The 21,100-nt window shown below is 31.3% G+C and overlaps 1 long non-coding RNA gene across 5 annotated transcripts; it reads left to right on the top strand.

Annotated features, from left to right (window-relative positions):
* Nucleotides 1-10,184: 10,184 nt before the first annotated feature.
* On the top strand, nucleotides 10,185-12,434 carry LOC139855374 (uncharacterized). Of its 5 annotated transcripts, none has more exons than XR_011761415.1 (5): nucleotides 10,185-10,518; nucleotides 10,636-11,344; nucleotides 11,438-11,519; nucleotides 11,600-11,650; nucleotides 12,078-12,434. It is a non-coding gene; the product is annotated as an uncharacterized lncRNA (long non-coding RNA). The 5 variants fall into 5 exon arrangements; XR_011761418.1 differs by lacking the exon at nucleotides 10,185-10,518 and having other exon boundaries at nucleotides 10,559-10,805; nucleotides 10,907-11,344; XR_011761417.1 differs by lacking the exon at nucleotides 10,185-10,518 and having other exon boundaries at nucleotides 10,559-10,940; nucleotides 11,291-11,344.
* The last annotated feature ends 8,666 nt before the right edge of the window (nucleotides 12,435-21,100 follow it).

The raw sequence follows: 21,100 nt of genomic DNA, 5'->3' as shown, positions 1-21,100 counted from the left end.
TGTCGTTCGAAATAACACGTAACTAAAAAACGGGGTGTTACAAAGTAGCAGTTGGGAGTGCTTTGGTGAAAAGGTCGGCATAGTTGTTACTGGATTGAACATATCTCATTTCAATCTGGTTATCTTTAATGAGATTTTGAGTATATGAGAAGAATCTATGAGGTATGTGTTTTGTTCGATCATTTTTGATATACCCTTCTTTCATTTGTGCTATGCAAGCTGCATTATCTTCATAGATAGTTGTTGGACTTTTATCGCGTTCTAGTCCACAAGAATTAGTAATGAGTTGTATCATTGATCTCAACCAAAAACATTCCTGAGTAGCTTCATGTAATGCAATCACTTCAGCATGATTTGAGGATGTTGCAACAAGTGTTTGTTTTTAAGAACGTCATGATATTGCGGTACCTCCATTTAGAAATACATATCCAGTTTGAAATTTAGCTTTATGTGGATCAGATAAATAACCTGCATCTGCATAACCAACTAAATCTTGTTTTGAATAGTTAGAATAAAATAATCCCAAATCAGCAGTTCCTCGAAGGTAGCGAAATATGTGTTTGATGCCATTCCAGTGTCTTTTGGTAGGAGCTGAGCTGAACCTTGCCAACAAATTAACTGCAAAAGAAATGTCAGGTCTTGTACAATTTGTAAGATACATAAGAGCTCTAATTGCACTAAGATATGGTACTTCTGGTCCTAGGATATCTTCATGATCTTCACATGGACGAAATGGATCAGTGTCAATATTAAGTGATCTAACAACCATAGGAGTACTTAATGGTTTTGCCTTGTCCATATTGAAACGTTTTAAAATCTTTTCCGTATAAGTTGTTTGATGTACAAGTAAACCATTAGGCATATGCTCAATCTGCAAACCAAGGCAATACTTGGTTTTTCCGAGATCTTTCATTTCAAATTCTTTCTTTAGAAGTTGAATGGCTTCATGGATCTCTTTATTTGTACCTATGATGTTAAGATCATCGACATAAATGGCTATGATCACATATCCGGATGTTGTTTTATTAATAAATACACATGGGCAAATAAGATCATTGGTATACCCTTTTGCTTATCAAGTAATCACTTAATCGTTTATACCACATGCGACCCGATTGTTTCAACCCATATACAGACCTTTGTAACTTGATTGAGTACATCTCTTTGGGTTTTGCATTGGTTGCTTCTGATACCCTAAATCCTTCAAGTATCTTCATATATATATATATATATATATATATATATATATATATATATATATATATATATATATATATATATATATATATATATATATATATATATATATATATCACTATCAAGTGATCCATATAGATAAGCAGTCACAACATCCATGAGATGCATTTCTAAATTTTTAGAAACTGCCAGGCTGATTAAGTATCTAAAAGTAATTTCATCCATAACAGGAGAATAAGTTTCCTCATAATCAATTCCTGGTCTTTAAGAAAAACCTTGAGCTACAAGTCTAGCTTTACACCTTGTAACTTCATTTTTCTTATTTCTTTTTGGCAAAAAAACCCATCTATATCCCACAGGTTTCACATCTTTAGGTGTGAGAATGATAGATCCGAAAACATTTCTATTATTGAGCGATTCAAATTCAGCTCGTATTGCTCGTTTCCAATGATCCCAATCATGTCTATTTTGAGATTCCATGACAGATTTTGATTCTGGATCATCATCATCATTCATGATGTCATATGCAACATTATATGAAAATATCTCATCAAGATTTTTCATTTCATTTCGGTTCCATAATATTTTTGAATATGCATAATTGATTGAAAATTCTGTATTGACATCATCAATCTCCTCTACAGAAGGAGTATTGATTTGTGGTTCTTCTTGAACACTTTCTTTTACCTCATTATCAGCTGATTTTCATTTTCGAGGATTTTTATCTTTGGAACCAGTTGGTCTCCCACATTTCTGGCGTAACAAAGACTCAAGAGTGACATTATTGCCAGCTTTTGGAATTTCAATTCGAGCTGGAGCATTTGCTGCTGGTATATATGATTTAGTCACTTTTTTGTATATGTAAATGCATCAGGCAATTTATTCGCAAGTTCTTGCATAGGCAATTTATTCTTTTGTGCGAGGATCAAGATACATTAATTGAGGTTCACACCATGAAACATCATTTTCTTTATTTTTTATTTCTCCCCCTAATCTAGGAAACAATGTTTCATTAAAGTGACAATCAGCAAAACGTGCTGTAAAAAGGTCACCCGTCATGGGGTTCAATATATCTTATTATTGAAGATGTTTCATATCCAACATATATTCTCATCCTTCTTTGAGGACCCATTTTAATGCGTTGTGGTAGTGCGATAGGAACATAAACTGCACAACCAAATGTTCTAAGGTGGAAAATATTTGGCTGATGGCCAAAAGCAAGTTGTAAGGGAGAATATGTATGACTTGCACTTGGTCTAATGCGAATTAATGATGCAGCATGTAAAATTGCATGACCCCATACAGATACTGGGAGTTTTGTTCTCATTATCAATGGTATATCTATTAACTGCAATCGTTTAATTAGTGATTCAGCTAAACCATTATGTGTATGTACATGAGCAACATGATGTTCAACAACAATCCCAATAGACATGCAAAAATCATTAAATGCTTGAGATGTAAACTCACCAGCATTATCCAATCTTACCCTTTTAATAGTATAATCAAAGAAATGTGCTCTCAATTTAATAATTTGAACAAGAAATTTTGCAAATGACATGTTTCGACTTGATAATAAACAAACATGAGACCATCTACTAGATGCGTCTATTAGGACCATGAAATATCTAAATGGTGTACATGGTGGATGAATTGGTCCACATATATCACCTTGAATTCTTTCAAGAAACATTGGTGATTCTTTTTCAACCTTAAGAGGTGATGGTCTTATTATCAATTTTCCAAGTGAGCATGATGTACATGGGATAATTGCATCATGGGGGATCTTTTGATCCGTCAATGGATGTCCATGTGTATTTTGAATTATTCTTTTCATCATTGTTGATCCTGGGTAGCCTAATCTTTCATGCCACAGATTGATCATTACAGGATTACATGCCTTTTCATTAACTACCATGTGTGTTTCTGGTACATTTATATATGTATAATATAAACAAGAACTAAGTCTTGGTAGTTTTTCAATCACATGCTTCTTGTCAGTGATACTTAAATATTTATCATTTTCTGTAGTCACTGACTGATAATCATATCCATTTTGGTATATGTCAGAGAAGCTTAACAAATTTCTCTTTGACATGGGAGAAAATAAGGCATTTTTTATCAGAAAATTTGTACCATTTGGTAACATAAATTTTGCTTTTCCCATTCCTTTTATTAAATCCGCAGGACCTGATATAGTATGTACCGTCCTTCTGTTGCTTTAAAATCAGTGAAATATTTTTTAGATATGAGTATAGTGTGTGTGGTACCACTGCCTGCAATACAAAGATCCCCACCATTTGACTGATTTTGTACTTCAGTAGTGTACATCATGAACTTCAAAATATGAGAAACAAATAATGAGTACATAATTCATCAATATATTACATTCAAAAATATGTTATAAACGAAAGTACATAAAAAGGAAACATATAGTAAAGTAGATATGGTATAAATCGTAAATCTACATCCATTTATTTGATATGGACATATAATAGAAAATTTATTCATTAAAGTAGTCACTTGTTGGCTCAGTGATTTTTGTATCAAGGTCATCCACAAGGTTTGCCTCTTTTCTTTTTCCTTTTCCTTTTAGGGATTCCTGATATTGATTAACAGAATATTGATTTGTTCGACAATTTTTAGACCAATAGCCAATTTTACAACATCGATAACAAGAATCTTCAATATTCTTTGAAGAGCTTCCTACAACATTATGATTTGTGGGATTGTATGGTGGTTGAAATTTATAATTTTGTGGATTATTATTTCTTTGTCCACGACCACGACCACCATAACCATTACGACCACGACCACCACCACGACCATTACCATAAGGGTGATTTCGAACATAGTTCTGATTTTTATTATTGTTATGGTAATTTCCATGATGATGGTTTTGACCAATATGACCACGACCTCGCCCACGTCCTTGTCCAGGTGCATTTCTTTATTATTATTATTATTATTATTATTATTATTATTATTATTATTATTATTATTATTATTATTATTATTATTATTATTATTATTATTAATAGCATTGGCTTCAGGGAATGCTAGTGCACCCATAGGACGAGACTCTTGATTCTTCATCAGTAATTCTTTATTCACTTCTGCAACTAAGAGATAAGTTTGAAGTTTGAAAAAAGTTTTGTAATTCTGCAATCTTAAATTTTCTTGTATAGTAATATTTACAGAATGCATTGTGGAGAAAGTTTTTTCCATCATATCAGCATCACTTATTTCTTGACCACAGAATTGAACCTTTGTACGGATCTTGAACATGGCCGAGTTGTATTCACTTACCTTTTTAAAGTCTTGAAACCTTAGATTTCTCCATTCTTCCCTCGCAGCTGGGAGTAATATTTTCTTTTGATTATTGAATCTACTCTTGATACTTTCCCATAAAACATGTGGATCTTTGATAGTGAGATACATATGTTTTAAGGTGATATCAATATGTTTGCGAATAAAAGCAGTTGATTTTAATTTATCTTGATCAGAACAAGTATTGTTTTCTTTTAAAGTTTCTAGAATACCCAATGATCCAAGACTTATTTCTACATCCATGACCCATGATGTGTAGTTTGTTCCCGATACGTCTAGGGCAACAAACTCAAGCTTTGATAAGTTTGACATTTTCTATTTTCAGAAAGATGAACAACATAAATTATAATCATAATCAATTTCTAACAACATGAAATTAGAATCATTAAAAATTCATAAGTAGCAAGCAACAGAATAATGGTATGATTACAATTAATAAAACCACAAGGGCAGGATAGAATATAGGTTCACCCGGTGGTATATTAGCAACAATGATGATAGTTAATATGACCAATACAATAGGAAAAATCATCCTTGTGTGAATCATCTTCACAAAAACTTTTTTGATAGTGGTAATCTGAGAAAATGAAGATTGATTTGTAAAAATGTGAAAACGGAGATGTTTATTTTATGTTTAAAAAAATATAGTCGTTGTAACGTCGTCAGTTGACGTTAACAACCGTTATTTATATATGACCGTTGTAACATCGTTAGTTGACGTTAACGACTATTATGTACTCGTTATATTAATAATAATTTTAATAAAAGAATTTTATTAGTATAAATATGATTACTATAAAATATATTTAGTATAAATACGTTTAGTATAAATACGAAGATTAATAGAATAAATATATTATGCATAAATAATAAATTTAAGAATAAACATTAGTATGCATGAAATAAATAATGATTAATTGCATAAGTAATCATAAATGTTAGATAACATAAATATAAATGTTAGTGAAGTTAATAATAGTTATATTACAGAAATATAATTCAGGCGGTATAACCGACCATATATAACATCAATATAATTGTTAGTGAAGTTAATAATAGTCAGATTACAGAAATATAATTCAGGCGGTATAACCGACCATATATAACATCAATATAAATGTTAGTGAAGTTAATAATAGTAAGATTATAGAAATATAATTCAGGCGGTATAACCGACCATATATAACATCAATATAAATGTTAGTTATGATGATAATAATATTTACCTTACTAATAAATAATAGAAGATATCGTTAAAGAATTTTTTTTTTATTATTATTACCTTGATTAGTGACTTGTGCTTGCTTAGATAAACCTTGATTATACGGAGCACTTCGTGTTGATAACGTGTTATAATTCAGTAGGCTTATAACTACCTTTAGTGGTTTAAACTTATTGTAGATATTATAGTAATGCAAGAGTAAGAAATGAAAGGAGGAGAAGTACTTGAAGTATGTGTTCAAAAAATGGTGTGATCTTCATTCTTACATTCAACACTTATTTATACTACTTGATTAATGTACAAAATATTGTCACCATATATCAACTTGCAAATTTGTCTTTGACTTTTATGGAAGCATTAAATTGTTAGCCATCTACTTTGACTCATATGATCATAACAATAATCTTATTTTTAGTTAATTAAGGGGTGTTTAGAGTTGGGTTTTAAAAATTTGATTATGAGTTTACAAATACCTTAAAATCATTAGGAAGCAAGTACGTTATGTTCGGGAAAAAAATTCCTTCCTTTAAAGTAGCTTTAAAATACCCGTAACTATAATATTGCGATGGATACGAGGAGTTTCTTTTTAACGGGTGCGTGGGTGGCAAATGAGAGGATTCGATGCCGATATTGTCGTTCTAAAAAAAAGATGATACGTCAGTAATAACTTTCTCTTTTGTAACATCTAAAAATAATTTTTAGATGGTAACTATAAGGAGGTTTACATTTGGCGGTTTGATACCGAGTCAAACTCATTTTGGGTCAAAGTAATTAAAAGCATTTATGGGTCTAACGAGCTTCTCCTCCCTCAAAGCCTTTATGGGTCGAAAGGGAGGGGTAGTGTTTGGTTGAACATTGTTCGTGCAGGTTGCGATATTGATTCGATCGGGGTTAATTTCAGCAGGTCTTTTGTTAAGCAGGTTGGTGATGGTGACTCCATCAGTTTATGGAGTGATTGTTGGCAATTTGATGTCCCCCTCAAGGAGAAATTCAAGAGACTTCATCATCTAGAGGCAAACAAGAGAGCTACGGTTCGCGAAAGAATTCAATGGATGGACCGGGAGAGACAATATACATGGTGTTGGAACAGAGCCGAATGGAAGAACAAAAGATGACCTTCAAGCATTAACTAGAATGATTGACAATTACGAGAAGCACGACAGGAGAAGTGATGGATGGGTTTGGAGCTTAACAACAAACGGTACCTTTATAACTAAAAAACTTGCTAGATTAATCGATGATAAAGTACTCTTAGACAACAGCTTGCGGTCTGAAACATTAAAGAATAACTTGGTTCCGGGAAAGGTGGAAGTTTTCATGTGACGAGTCCTAGGAAAGCGTATTCCAACTCGTGTTGATTTAGATAAAAGAGGATTAGATCTCGACTCCGTTAGATGTCCTTTGTGTGACGGCGACGTGGAGTCAATCGACCACGCCTTTTTCTTTTGCCGATACTCCTTTGATGTTTGGGAAATGATACATAGGTGGTGGGGATTGGGTCCGGTTACTGACTTAAGTGTTAATGAAGCATTTTGTGGAAAAAGCAATCTAGCAATGTCTACAATAGGTTCGAAGATATGGTAAGCTACGGAATGGGTATGTGCGTATCTTCTTTTGAAAAACAGAAATAAAAAAGTGTTCAAGAATTCAAGTTCGAATGGGCCTCATATTTGATGAAAATCCAACTCAAATCGTTTGAATGGATATACGCTCGTATCAAGAACGTGAAGTTAGAATGGTTAAATTGGCTTGCAAATCCGAGTTCATATGTTGCTTGAAAATTGTTTGAGTTTTTGCTGTATAGGTTAATCTAGTACATAAGTTGCTTTCTCTGCAATTATAATTTTGTAAGCTATTGTTTCTGCTATTATGTTCCTCCACCAAGCTTCTGTTTGTCGTGTCTTTGCAATGGGTTTGGGCTCCCACTTAGCCTATCGAGTTTTAATGGAATTTTACTGCTTTTTGAAAAAACAAAAAAAACGAAAAAAAAAAAAGAAAGAAAGAAAAGAAACATTTTAAGATGATGTATGCTTATAATGTGTACAGAAGTGTATTTATGTTATAATGTAAATACTTTCTTATCATTACATGTGTATAGAAATGCCTACATAAATTGATGTTTTATAGTCTTACCATATTATTATATCTAATCTAATGCATAGAGTACAAGTGCTAGTTGCATGGACTATTCTCCATGCAAGAATCTTTAAATTGAAATGATCGAAGATTCGCAAATTATTAAGAGAGTGACACGTTAAGAGGTTAGCGGGAGTAGACTAGCTAATGTGTCACTAATAGTGTTTGCTGGCAAGCCCATGCATTTATTTTTTTAATATATAAATAAAGAAGTTTAAAATAGAGTTAAACTAGTTGTTGAATCCTAGCTTCGCGCCGGGGGTTCAGTTTTCAATGTATTTTATTGCGTTTAGTTTGTAAAATTATTTCGTGGCTAAAGAATGATGTCGTTGAAGCGCAACTCGAGTCGAACTAAAAGGTATAACCCGTGAAAGATTTAAATGTTATTTTAAATTAACAATATATGTCCATCTCTGCGTTTAGCTATGTAATTATCGACTTTTAAAAATTTAATGCAAAATCAACGTGTATGAAAAGTACCCAATTTTTTTAGCATTTTTTAAAAAGCGTCCGTTTTGCGTATAGTTAGTGACATTGTTCCTAAAATTATTCCGAGTTTAACGATGGTGTCGAAAAAATTTAACTCGTTACGAGCGAGAAGATATGACCCGTTGAATATTTGGGTGGAGTTTATTTAAGATTTTTTGTGAAAATGGTTATTTGACACTTTACCTCCCTGTTTGGGGGGTCGATTTGAATATTTAAAAAAAGTGTGGGGGTGTTTGTTGGTGTAGTGAAATTTAATTAGAATTAAAAAAAGGTGAAATGACAAAAATGCCTCTAGTTACTATTCACCATTTTTGTCTATTGGATAATATAGTAATTACACTCCGTACTTTATGCGACTAACATAAACATGTAAGAGATAAATGAAGTTTAGTGTATTTTAAGCATGTGAATAAGGATGACAATGGATTAGATATGAATCGAGTGATGTCGTATTCACATTCATATTTTTTTAGTTTTTATTCATTTATATCCATATCCATATTCATTTAGTTTTGTTCATCCATCCATATCCATATCCACTGAATTAAGCCGGTTAATCGATATTCATTGAATATTAAAAAAATATTATAAGATTTTCAAATATGCGATAAAAACAAAAGCGTTGTATAGCAAAAATAAATATACCATGACATAATTAAAATTTATTCACTAGAACGTGTAATCTTTGTCGAATATAGAACACGATTTGTTGAATTTACTATTAAACATAGACCATTAAAATTAACTGGAGTATGTAATTTGTATGTTTATTTTATTAGATATACATGTTTTATAATAATATATCATAGTTATTTTATTATAAAATTGAATGAAAATCGTAAATCTAACGGTAAATGCATTTGCAATGGTAAATAGGTAAACATCTATCTATCTATCTATCTATCTATAACATCTTATAAAGCACAAGGATTATCCTACGTGTCTGCATCTGCTGAATCCCGCCAGTCCATTATGCCACGTGTCTGCTCGCAATTGGTTGTACAGTCTGTGTCAGCATAGCCTCACATCACGACATCTGTCACTTCATTATTCAATGTTTCCACGAATTAAACCCTCACGGCTTTAGCATCTCTGTCTTCTTCCACAGAAAGGAATTTAGGTTTTACAAATCGTTCCTCTCATCACTGCATCCTTAATTCATCTCCTGCCATAAACCCTAATAAAGCGATCGACTCCACGCTTAACTAGGGTTTCATTATGATAACCTAAAATTGTCTCTCTCTTTCTCTTCAAAACTGAACAAACCACCACAATATTTTCATCGACGATCACGCCCTTAAGCCGCCGTAATAGAGGTCGCCACTACCAACAATTAATCCATTGCGTTTTTCTCTACAAAACCGTATAACTTTTTTATACTAACCGGAAGTTTGGCCGATGCTTAAGCCGTTATTAATCGGCGATTATGGTACGTGATTTTTTTTGAATTGGTTATAGAAATCTTTAGATCGTGAATTATGGTAAATCTTTTCGTTTTTTTTTTGTTTGAATATGATTTAACTTTTAATTTAATGGAATTATTAAGGTTTGGATGAGTTGGATTTGGTGGTAACTAGAATAAAATATTGGATTTCAGTTTGATGTTTGTGTCAGAGTATTATGAACTCCTAATAAAGCACAAGGATTATCCTACGTGTCTGCATCTGCTGAATCCCGCCAGTCCATTATGCCACGTGTCTGCTCGCAATTGGTTGTACAGTCTGTGTCAGCATAGCCTCACATCACGACATCTGTCACTTCATTATTCAATGTTTCCACGAATTAAACCCTCACGGCTTTAGCATCTCTGTCTTCTTCCACAGAAAGGAATTTAGGTTTTACAAATCGTTCCTCTCATCACTGCATCCTTAATTCATCTCCTGCCATAAACCCTAATAAAGCGATCGACTCCACGCTTAACTAGGGTTTCATTATGATAACCTAAAATTGTCTCTCTCTTTCTCTTCAAAACTGAACAAACCACCACAATATTTTCATCGACGATCACGCCCTTAAGCCGCCGTAATAGAGGTCGCCACTACCAACAATTAATCCATTGCGTTTTTCTCTACAAAACCGTATAACTTTTTTATACTAACCGGAAGTTTGGCCGATGCTTAAGCCGTTATTAATCGGCGATTATGGTACGTGATTTTTTTTGAATTGGTTATAGAAATCTTTAGATCGTGAATTATGGTAAATCTTTTCGTTTTTTTTTTGTTTGAATATGATTTAACTTTTAATTTAATGGAATTATTAAGGTTTGGATGAGTTGGATTTGGTGGTAACTAGAATAAAATATTGGATTTCAGTTTGATGTTTGTGTCAGAGTATTATGAACTCCTAAATCATCAACTCATCGAACCTCATTCACAGGTTAATTGTATTTTTTTTCCAAATTATTGGATTTCAGTGTACCCTTGATTCACAGGTCAACTCTTGGTACCCTTGATTTCACTGTCATTTAGATATATTTGATACGGAGTACCTGATTTCTACCCTGATTTCATTCAATTTTTTACAAATCTGCAGCAGCAATGATTTTGATCTTTCAATATTAAAGCAGGTATGTTAAAGGTAAAACTTTTATTAGAAATTATATGCTCAGTTCTGATGTTTTTACTCAAACGGGTCAAATGTTGCAAGTCAAATGATATATTTGAAAAACAAGTCAGTCTGATGGGTTGAACAAATTGGAAGTCATATGAAATATATCTAAATGCATAAAGGCTTTCATGTTACTTTATTATGGATGTTAATTTATTGTCCTAAATAATATTATTTTGCACAGTATTGATCCGTTTCCTTCTAAAAATGGATAAACACTGTTGCATATCAACCCAATTGTACACATTTTGATTTGAAACTGTTTGACCCATTATCTAAACTTCAATGGTCAAACGATGTTTGCATAAGGAATGCATATCAAAAAGGGCCGTTTAACTCTCCTTCGAAATCGATCTTCTGAAGGTATCACAATTTGTTTCTTGTGATTCTTATTTTTCATTCACTTTGAAAATTTAAGATAAATCAATGTTTGATTTAGTTTGTGGCTGTTTACAGGTTAATGGACATAAAACAAACCATTGTTTGCAGAATTCATAAACACAAATTATCATCATATAATCGACCAAACTGTTATACGGTGAGCTATAGGGAGAACTCGCTACATTGGTGTTTCGAATTCTATATTATTTTCGTTACTGAAAAGTAAATTTGTAGCAGCCGTGATCATTATATCAATAAGCAAACTGACTTAGATCCAACACGTCCAAGGTATTTCACTTAATTCTGGACTGGTTCTACTGTTTACAAACTTAAACTTCGAATAAGAATGATATATAAAAAATTTAAATAACAAGCTCATGGCAGAAAGACCATTTGGTTTGTTTCGAAGCCATGTCAAATGTTTGTTTTTTTGTGCTACCCATGTCAAATGTTTGTTTGTTTGCAAGCATAATGACCTTTTGGTTTGTTTATTAGAATGAGCAAACACAACTGTTTTGGCTACCACAAAAACGGGGATAACTGTTTTTTTTTTTTTTTTGCAACATCCTGTTGACCATTTGGGTCACTTTTAGTTTGTTTATCACAATCAGTCAACTATTTTGTGGGTTTGCAAGCCTTGACTATTGTTTGTTTTATTTTGAACATGAATGACCATTTGATTGTTGATTTATAAGCTTTGACCTTTCAATTGCAGGATATGATTCTTGAGGTATATGATAACCAAATGGTCATTCTGACCCACATGTTCAACATATAGTTGTAGCCAAAACAGTTGGCTACAAAATGTGCAAGCCAGCTCAGTCACTACTTTTTGGAAAATATAGGCAAATGAGACTAGAACAGTACAAGAATTACTAAAATATTGCTCATTTTGGGGATAATTCGAAAAATGTCTGTTTTTTGTAATCTGTTATATAGTTATGTACTTGCACATGGTATGTATGATTGTTATAACGATAGATGATTAATGGACTTATATTTCCTTACTTTGTAGTGAACAGGACTGTAAAGTTACTAACAAAAGAGGCTTATATTATAACTTTAGAAGAAATTCAAGATATGTAAAATCAACGTTTCTGCATTTTCAGGTATATTTGTGGTCGTCGGTTATTCATTTTGATTACTTTATTACAATAGATTTCTAAAAAAATTGAAAAGTCTGTTGATACATAACACGACTTTGAATTTTTCAACAAATTTTTCTGTTTGTTAACATTCATTGATTTTTTATTTAAGCAATATGATTGTTTAGCGTAATGCCATTTTGATTACTATATATCAGGATTTTGTAGACAAAAGTGTTCTTTCCTTTTTATGCGTTTCAATTTCAACCTATATTTGATAATGTTAATCTGTTATGAGGTGTTTTTTTAAATACAATTGCCTATTTGTTTCAGCTCAAAGTATGCTACAATGATACTCATTTCTTTGATTGTATATGTCAGTGTTCATCATTTAGTGCATTAGTAAACTAATAGCTAAAGCCTGCCTGATTGTTGAATTCAAAAAGTAAACTCACCTGAATGGTGAACGTTGATTATACTCTTTTTTTTTTCAATTTGGTGCATTCGTTTGATATATTAAAATGACTTTAATCATATGATCACAAAATTTTGAATTACATATTATTTTCATAGCAGGTTTGGGTTGATACTGACCATTTTAGTATGGGTCAAAATGGGTCGGGTCATGTAACGACCCTAATTTTTTCGTTATCTTTTACCGTTAATTATTTAATGACCGTTAATGGTTATTCGTGTCACGTCATTTCTATGACCTATATTATTATTATAGTAATAATATATTAATTATTATGTGTTAAATGAATATTTGTATTCATATTTTAAGTTATACGTTTCTACGTGTCGCGGATTTCTATCCGGCGAATCTTTTCTGTTTTCAAACCAACGGTCGAGATTTTGGGACTTTTAAGTCCTAATAATTTTATATATGATATTTTAATGTCATATATTTATATATAGTGTTTATATATATTTTTCGTCGCGTAATTAATATCTCTCCGAATTTTCAATCGCGTAGTCGTGTTTTCGTGTTTCTGGTTTTGTTCGGGCATTCGGGCCACAAGCAAATACTCTTAGCATCAATTTAGCCCACAAGTGGGGCCCACCCATCATATTTCAGCCAAAAATGGTCAAGGGGAGGGAGTGGTTTTGCCATTTCTTCTAAATAGTGATTCATTTGATTAAAACACCAAAAATACTCCTCATTTTAACCCTAGCAACTTCTCTCTTCCATTTCTTTCACCCTAGGCCGACTCCTAGCTCATTCATACACCAAAAATCTGCCACTACAAGATCATATAGATTTGTTCATCATTTCTCAAGGTTGCTTACATATTCGGGTGTCATATTTCACGATCTTTAAGCGTCTTCTTCTCGATTTTTGATTTGGGTATGAACATGAACCCTAGATTTTCAATTTTCATTTATTTTTACTGTTTTTAATCTTATGTTGATGCTATAGTAATTGTATGTTGTTGGATTAATGATTGTATGCATAGAATCACTCGTTATCGCATGTTTTCGGTTTGATTGTTTTGGGACAGCAGCTTGTTTGATCTTTTCTGTAAAATTAACTGTTATAAAAGTGAAATTAAAGTATCTAGATGAGTTCCTCTCATCAAGACATTAATTTTAGACTCCGGATTCATGTCATTTCGATTCCAGGAGCTCTAGTTATGATTAAAATGGTGTTATATTGAGATTAAAATATAAAAACGAATTGTACCAGGTGTGGTCCGACTTTGTGACCATTTTTAGAGTATTTAGGGTGTACTAGTGTATTAGGATTGATGATGGGATGAAATTTCATGTTCGGGTCATCGAAATCCGAGCCACGGATCACCCGTTATGACTAAAACACGTTTTTGAGCGGATTAAAGATCCAAACTGATTAAGGGCTGAAACTCACGACTTGTTTGCTGTTCTTGGGGTGTTCTTGAGCACATTAATGTGTCGGCTGGGTCGGTTAGGCGAAGATATATATAAGATGAAAGGACCCGTCCTAATCCATCCGGACGAAGTCCATATCGATTATAAACGATTCCTAATAGTTGATTACATCGCGAGGTACATGGCCTCTATATGATACATTTTACAAACATTGCATTCGTTTTTAAAAGACAAATTTGCTTTACATCGACAGTTGACGGCATGCATATCATTTCATAATATATCCAACTATAATTGACTTAATAATAATAATCTTGATGAACTCAATGACTCGAATGCAACGTCTTTTGAAATATGTCATGGATGACTCCAAGTACTATCTCTAATATGAGTAAATGCACAGCGGAAGATTTCTTTCGTACCTGAGAATAAACATGCTTTAAAGTGTCAACCAAAAGGTTGGTGAGTTCATTAGTTTAACATAAATAATCATTTCATAATTTTAATAGAACACAAGATTTCATATTTCCATTTCTCATAAACATACGTCCCATGCATAGAGACAAAAATATCATTCATATGGATTGAACACCTGGTAACCGACATTCACAATTTGTATATAAGAATATCCCCATCATTCCGGGATCCTCCTTCGGACATGATATAAATTTCGAAGTACTAAAGCATCCGGTACTTTGGATGGGGCTTGTTGGGCCCGATAGATCTATCTTTAGAGTTCGCGTCAATTAGGGTTTCTGTTCCCTAATTCTTAGATTACCAGACTTAATAAAAAGGGGCATATTCGATTTCAATAATTCAACCATATAATGTAGTTTCGATTACTTGTGTCTATTTCGTAAAACATTTATAAAAATTGCGCATGTATTCTCAGCCCAAAAATATAAAGGGTAAAAAGGCAAATGAAACTCACGCATATAAATGTTGTAAAACAGTTAATAAAGCATTTGCATGTATTCTCAGCCCAAAAATGTAAAGAGTAAAAAGGGAAAATGAAACTCACCATACTGTATTTTGTAGTAAAAATACATATGACGACATTGACAAACTGAATAATGCAGGGTTGGCCTCGGATTCACGAACCTATAATCAATTATGTATATTAACACATGTAATGGTAATCGAACCAATTTGTATTTTATTTAGTGATTTAATTGTTATTTTAATATATTATATGTTTTATCAATAAATAATTTAAATATTTCTATTTTATGTATTATATCTAAATACTTAGTATTTATAATACAACGTTAATATGGATATGTTATATGTATTAACTATAATATTTATATAACTAAAAAATCGTTTGATAACTAAATGATAATAAATAAAAGTTATATTATTTAATAATAATAATATTAGTAAATATACTTAATAATAATAATAATAATAAGTATGCTAGTAATACTTATAATGATAATAATTTTAGTATAAATATTGGTAGTACTAATAATAATAGTTTTAATGATACTAATACTTATAATAGTAACGAAAACGATAATTTTAAGTAAAATACCTTTTCTAAAATATATAGTTTAAAAATGATAAAACTAGTACTAATGCTAATAATAACAATAACAATGATATTAATATTTATATAATGATATTGATATATTAATAATACTTTGTATTATTATAGTAAAACTAATGAAATTCTTAACAATAATAATACTAACTAATAACAACAATAATAATAATGATAATGATAATAATAATAATAATAATAATAATAATAATAATAATAATAATAATAATAATAATAATAATAATAATAATAATAATAATAATATCAATTTTTAATATGAAAAGCTACCTCAAAAGAAGCATTAAAAAAAACTGCCGCGAACGGGACTCGAACCCATGACCTCTTGCTTAACCTGAAACACGCATTACCACTCCACCACTCCTGTTTTTCTGATTTAAACCCAGATTTATAACTATATAACCCGTATTACACAGCATCCAATTTCCTTCCAAATTACATGTTTTAATTTAAATTTGAATATAGGATTAGTGGGGTGTGAGCTCATCTGTAACACATCATCAATTAAATTTGCTGGGTTTATCAAATATCATTATAAAATGTCCCCTCACTTTCATTTGACATCATCATTTTCGTCTCCTTATCATCATCATTTCTTCCTCATGCATACAGTAACAGCAATCATCGTGAGTTCAGTTTATATTAGAGGACAATAACAGAAACACGATTAGGAATAAAATGTGGCGAGTTTATGTGTTGATGGTGATGTTCTTGAAAGTGAGATGGTGGTTGTTGACGGTTGTAAAAACAGAAAAACACAAGGTGGCGATGAAAGGTGAAGATGGTGGATGAAGGTGTTGCTATGGTGGTCATGGGTGGTAGCCGGAAGTGGTGGTGATGAGGTGTCCGGTTGTGGTTGTGTTTCTATAAACAGAAAAAATAAAATAAATAAAACCGGGTTGGTTTGTTGAGTCACGGCGAGAGAGAGAGAGAGAGAGAGAGAGAGAGAGAGAGAGTTGGTGGTTGTTTGCGTAGCAGCAGCTGGTCACGATGGGTTGGTGATGGTTTCGACTATTCACAGCAGTAAAGGTGATGTTTGGTGGTAATGGAAGGCGGTTTGCAATGGAGTGGGGTGGCGGTTTTTTGATGACCGGCGATGGAGAAGGTGACGGTGGTGCAAAGTGAGGGTTGGTGTATGATTGAGCAGAATTAGTGATGGGTGGCGAGTGTTTAGCAAAACAGAGAAAAGAAAAAAAAAATAATATGATGTTAAGGTGGTTCAATTGAAAGAGGGAAGAAGGAATAGTGTTGGCGTATGATGGTTTCATTGGAACGACTTGTGGGGCGACAACCTTCTCAATGGATGGCTGCAAGGTTACCAGCTGAATAAATTGGTTCGTAACAATCACGGCAGAACAAGGCTCGATCCTTTACACAAAACAAAATGATGTTTTCTCTTGGCAATTATCACAAGGAGAAAGCTTATTAGACCAAGTTTATAGCAACAACCTTTAATGTACTAGCAAGCTTATTAATTGCAGGCACTTCAACATCACACTATATCTTCATTTCTCAATACCAATTAATTATTTAATATCAAACCACAAATAGTTGTAACCAAAGAAAATAAGAATACAGAGGTGAGAAGATAAGAATATAGATATATATTTTTTTAGATCAAAATGCAAGATAGCAATGGAGACAACGGAGCAGTTAAAAAAGTCCAGTTGTGTGAGTAAGAATAAGTTTGAAAAAATGTAATGGTGATAATCTTTCAATGAATGTATATGTATATATAATATATAATAGTTATAGATATGTAATAATGTAATATAATAATAACAATAGATTAATCAAATGAAATGAAAAGAACGTGTAGGTGGATTGAAAAGGAAATAGTTTAGCCACCATATATTTTGGTTGTTAGTTACCGACACTTTTTCCACATAGTGCTATATCGTGCCTATTGCTAAACAGTTAGCGTATAAAAGTGTTCCTAAAAATCCCAAACTTTTAGAATAAATATATTTAATTATTTCACTCATTAACTGTTTGAAACCTGAGCAAAAAGATTCGAAAATTATTTATCTTCTGTTCCAATTTATATGTACGGAGTACAAAAACTTAGTTTGAAAAGGTAAAAAAAAAATATTTATCAAAACTGTTATCTTTTTAATCAAATCTTGGAACAACTTTTATTTTTAAACTTCATATATATATATATTTGACCTATTTTAAAAATAATTAAACGTCAACCGAAAGTTACAGACATTTATCATTTAAACTCAAAATTAATTATATTCAATATGCACTATGTATATATATAAACAGTTTTAAATAACAAAACTTACTACACAAATAAATATATATTAAATAGTTAAATTAAATATAACAATATGTATATACAAGAAATATACATATAAAATAATAGTTTTGATTACAACGTATTTTATTGTACATATTTATTTATAACAATAAATGTATATAATAGTTTATTAATGTTCAGGTTATTATATATATATACATATATTTATATATACACATTTTTATATATGTCCACATATTTACAAGCAATGGTTCGTGAATCATTGGAAATAGTCAAGGGTTAACTGAATTTATATAAACAGTTCCAAAATTTTTGAGACTCAATATTACAGACTCTGCTTATCGTGTCGAAATCAAATAAAGATTAAGTTTAAATTTGGTCAGAAATTCCCGGGTCGTCACATAAGACTCGCCGAAAACTGATTCCCGGGACTCAAGTTATGACCCGATGAACTTTTAATTAAAACTTATGGTTATTAAATAAGATTTATGATATAAATAATGAAATTCATTATTAATAAATTACTTATGATATAAAAAGTAATTATTTTAATTTAAGACTTATGATATATATTTATTATATCATTTAATTATTACTTATGATTTAATTAACATTTTAATTAAACTTATGATTAATAATACTTTTATTATTAATGGAAAATACTTATGATAAGTATTAAACTTATATTATGAGATTATTATTATAAGACTTATAATAAGGATTAATTAATTATTTAATTATTATAAGACTTAGTTATTATTTAATTATAAATTAATTATTAAATACTTATGATTTAATGATTATAATTAGAAACTTATGATATGATTAATAATTCATTATTAATTAATAATACTTATGATATGATTTAAAATTTATTATTAATTAATAATACTTATGTTATGGCTACTATTTAATTAATTAATTAAATACTTATGTTATATTAATTATATCATCTAAACTTATGTTAACTTTAATAATTCATTTTAATTTAATTAAACTTATGTTATAACATAATCATACATATTTGACTTTAAATAACATTATAACTTATATTATTATTACAACTTACACTTTTAAAATTAATGTTGACTATGTTTGACCAAGGTTGACTTTTGATTTGACTTTCGGTTGACTTTGACTTTCAGTTGACTTTTGTTGACTTTCTAAATAAGGAAACTTTCCTAACTTAAAAACTTTCCAAAAATAGAAACTTTTCAAAAATAGAAACTTTCCAAAAATAGAAACTTTCCTAAAATAGAAACTTTCCAAAAATGGAAACCTGCTAAAAATAGAAACTTTCTAAAAATAGAAAGTGTGTGTCCGTACGCTGTTCCGATCAAACCGATGCATGTTGAGTGTTGTTCTATGTTTACTTGCAATATGTACAATACCTATCATACTAAGACTTGACCTAAGTTAGTTATTTATATCGACCTGCTTTATTTATAGGTCGGCGTTGTAATCATTCCTAATCACTTTACTTCATTTGCTGTTCGCATATTTGTGTGGTTTCCTCATTTGCTATTAAGGTGAGTTATAGTCCCTTTTTTCTATTTAAATCTTTTGGGATGAGAATACATCCAATTTATTTTATATTTTGGACTCAAGTGGAGGTTGGTTTAAATTATTCATTGTGAGTTGAACAAAAATATTCTCTAGTCTGGTAACTGTAATCACTGGTTTCTACTGGTGAACGCGAATCCTATGGATAGATCTATCGGGTTTGACAACCCCATTTCGAGCTAGTCGCGCTAGCAATTTATAATCGGAATGTTTAGTACTTCGTATTTAGTTGAAGATACACTTGTTCGGTGTATATTATTTATTGTGTTTGGCAAGGGTAAATAAATGGTTAAGTGGTTACCAGGTGGCTCACGGAAAATGGAATAATATTTTTATATGTTTTCTAGCATATAATTTTGTGGTCCAAAAAGGAGTTTTTATGTTTTCAAACATAAATTTTTATGGTTTACATTAAATATTGTTTGCAATATTAAACCTATAATTCACTCAACCTTTGTGTTGACAGTTACTCGCATGTTTTATTCTCAGGTTCATGATTGATTGCTTCCGCTGTGCTTAGAGAGTCTGCATATTTATGATGACAGCTTTTGTTAAACATTAACTTGCATTCTATTTTGATACATTTAATAGTGGATGTTGTTGACTTGTTTTGGTCAACTTTTGGTTAGGTAATAATGTATGGTTTTTCTAAACTTACACATTTTGGTAGGTTTCCTTTATAGGAAATCATTTTTAAATAAAGAATGCAAGGTTATTTATTAAATTCATATAGAGTTATGATCAAGCTGTGGGACCAAGTGACGAAGCCGTTAAGTGTTTTGACGGGGCCATCACAGTTGGTATCAGAGCGTTGGTTGTAGGGAATTAGGCTGCATTGATGTCGTTACCCGAGTCAATAGGGTGCATTAGTGAGTCTAGTCTACAGCCCGACCTATAATATATCATTATATGTGATTATTTGTATCGTATTGGTATGTATATTGTTATCATACATACATCTCTATTATATTCTCAATCCGGGAGGAACTCCCATTTCGATTTAAATGTATTCTCCGACTCATGCGAACTTATCCTTATAAGAACACCTCGGGTAGTGAAACCGAGGGATGTCATTCTTGACTTCTGAAATTCTCGACATTTCTATGTCATCTATTATGGTTATGTATATAACGTTTGAGTTATATTACACGATATGTCATTCTTGACATCTAAATGCTCGGCATTTCAATGTCAGCTTTTATGTTTAGGTATATAATATTCTTGTTATATTACGTGCCTTTGTGCACTGGTGCTTTGGTTTTTGAATCGGAGAGCGTAAGTCTTAACTTTTAGAGATTCTTGGTACTTCGAAGACATTTTTATGTCATCGTTACTCCTATTCGTTACTTATGATGTTTTTGTCTCTTGTGCTATCCTTAGCACATTATTTAAGAAATTGTTTTAGAGAAATTGTG

The sequence above is a fragment of the Rutidosis leptorrhynchoides genome, chromosome 6, assembly GCF_046630445.1.
Source record: "Rutidosis leptorrhynchoides isolate AG116_Rl617_1_P2 chromosome 6, CSIRO_AGI_Rlap_v1, whole genome shotgun sequence".
Taxonomy (NCBI): Eukaryota; Viridiplantae; Streptophyta; class Magnoliopsida; order Asterales; family Asteraceae; genus Rutidosis; species Rutidosis leptorrhynchoides.
This window is presented reverse-complemented; position numbering and strand designations above follow the sequence as displayed.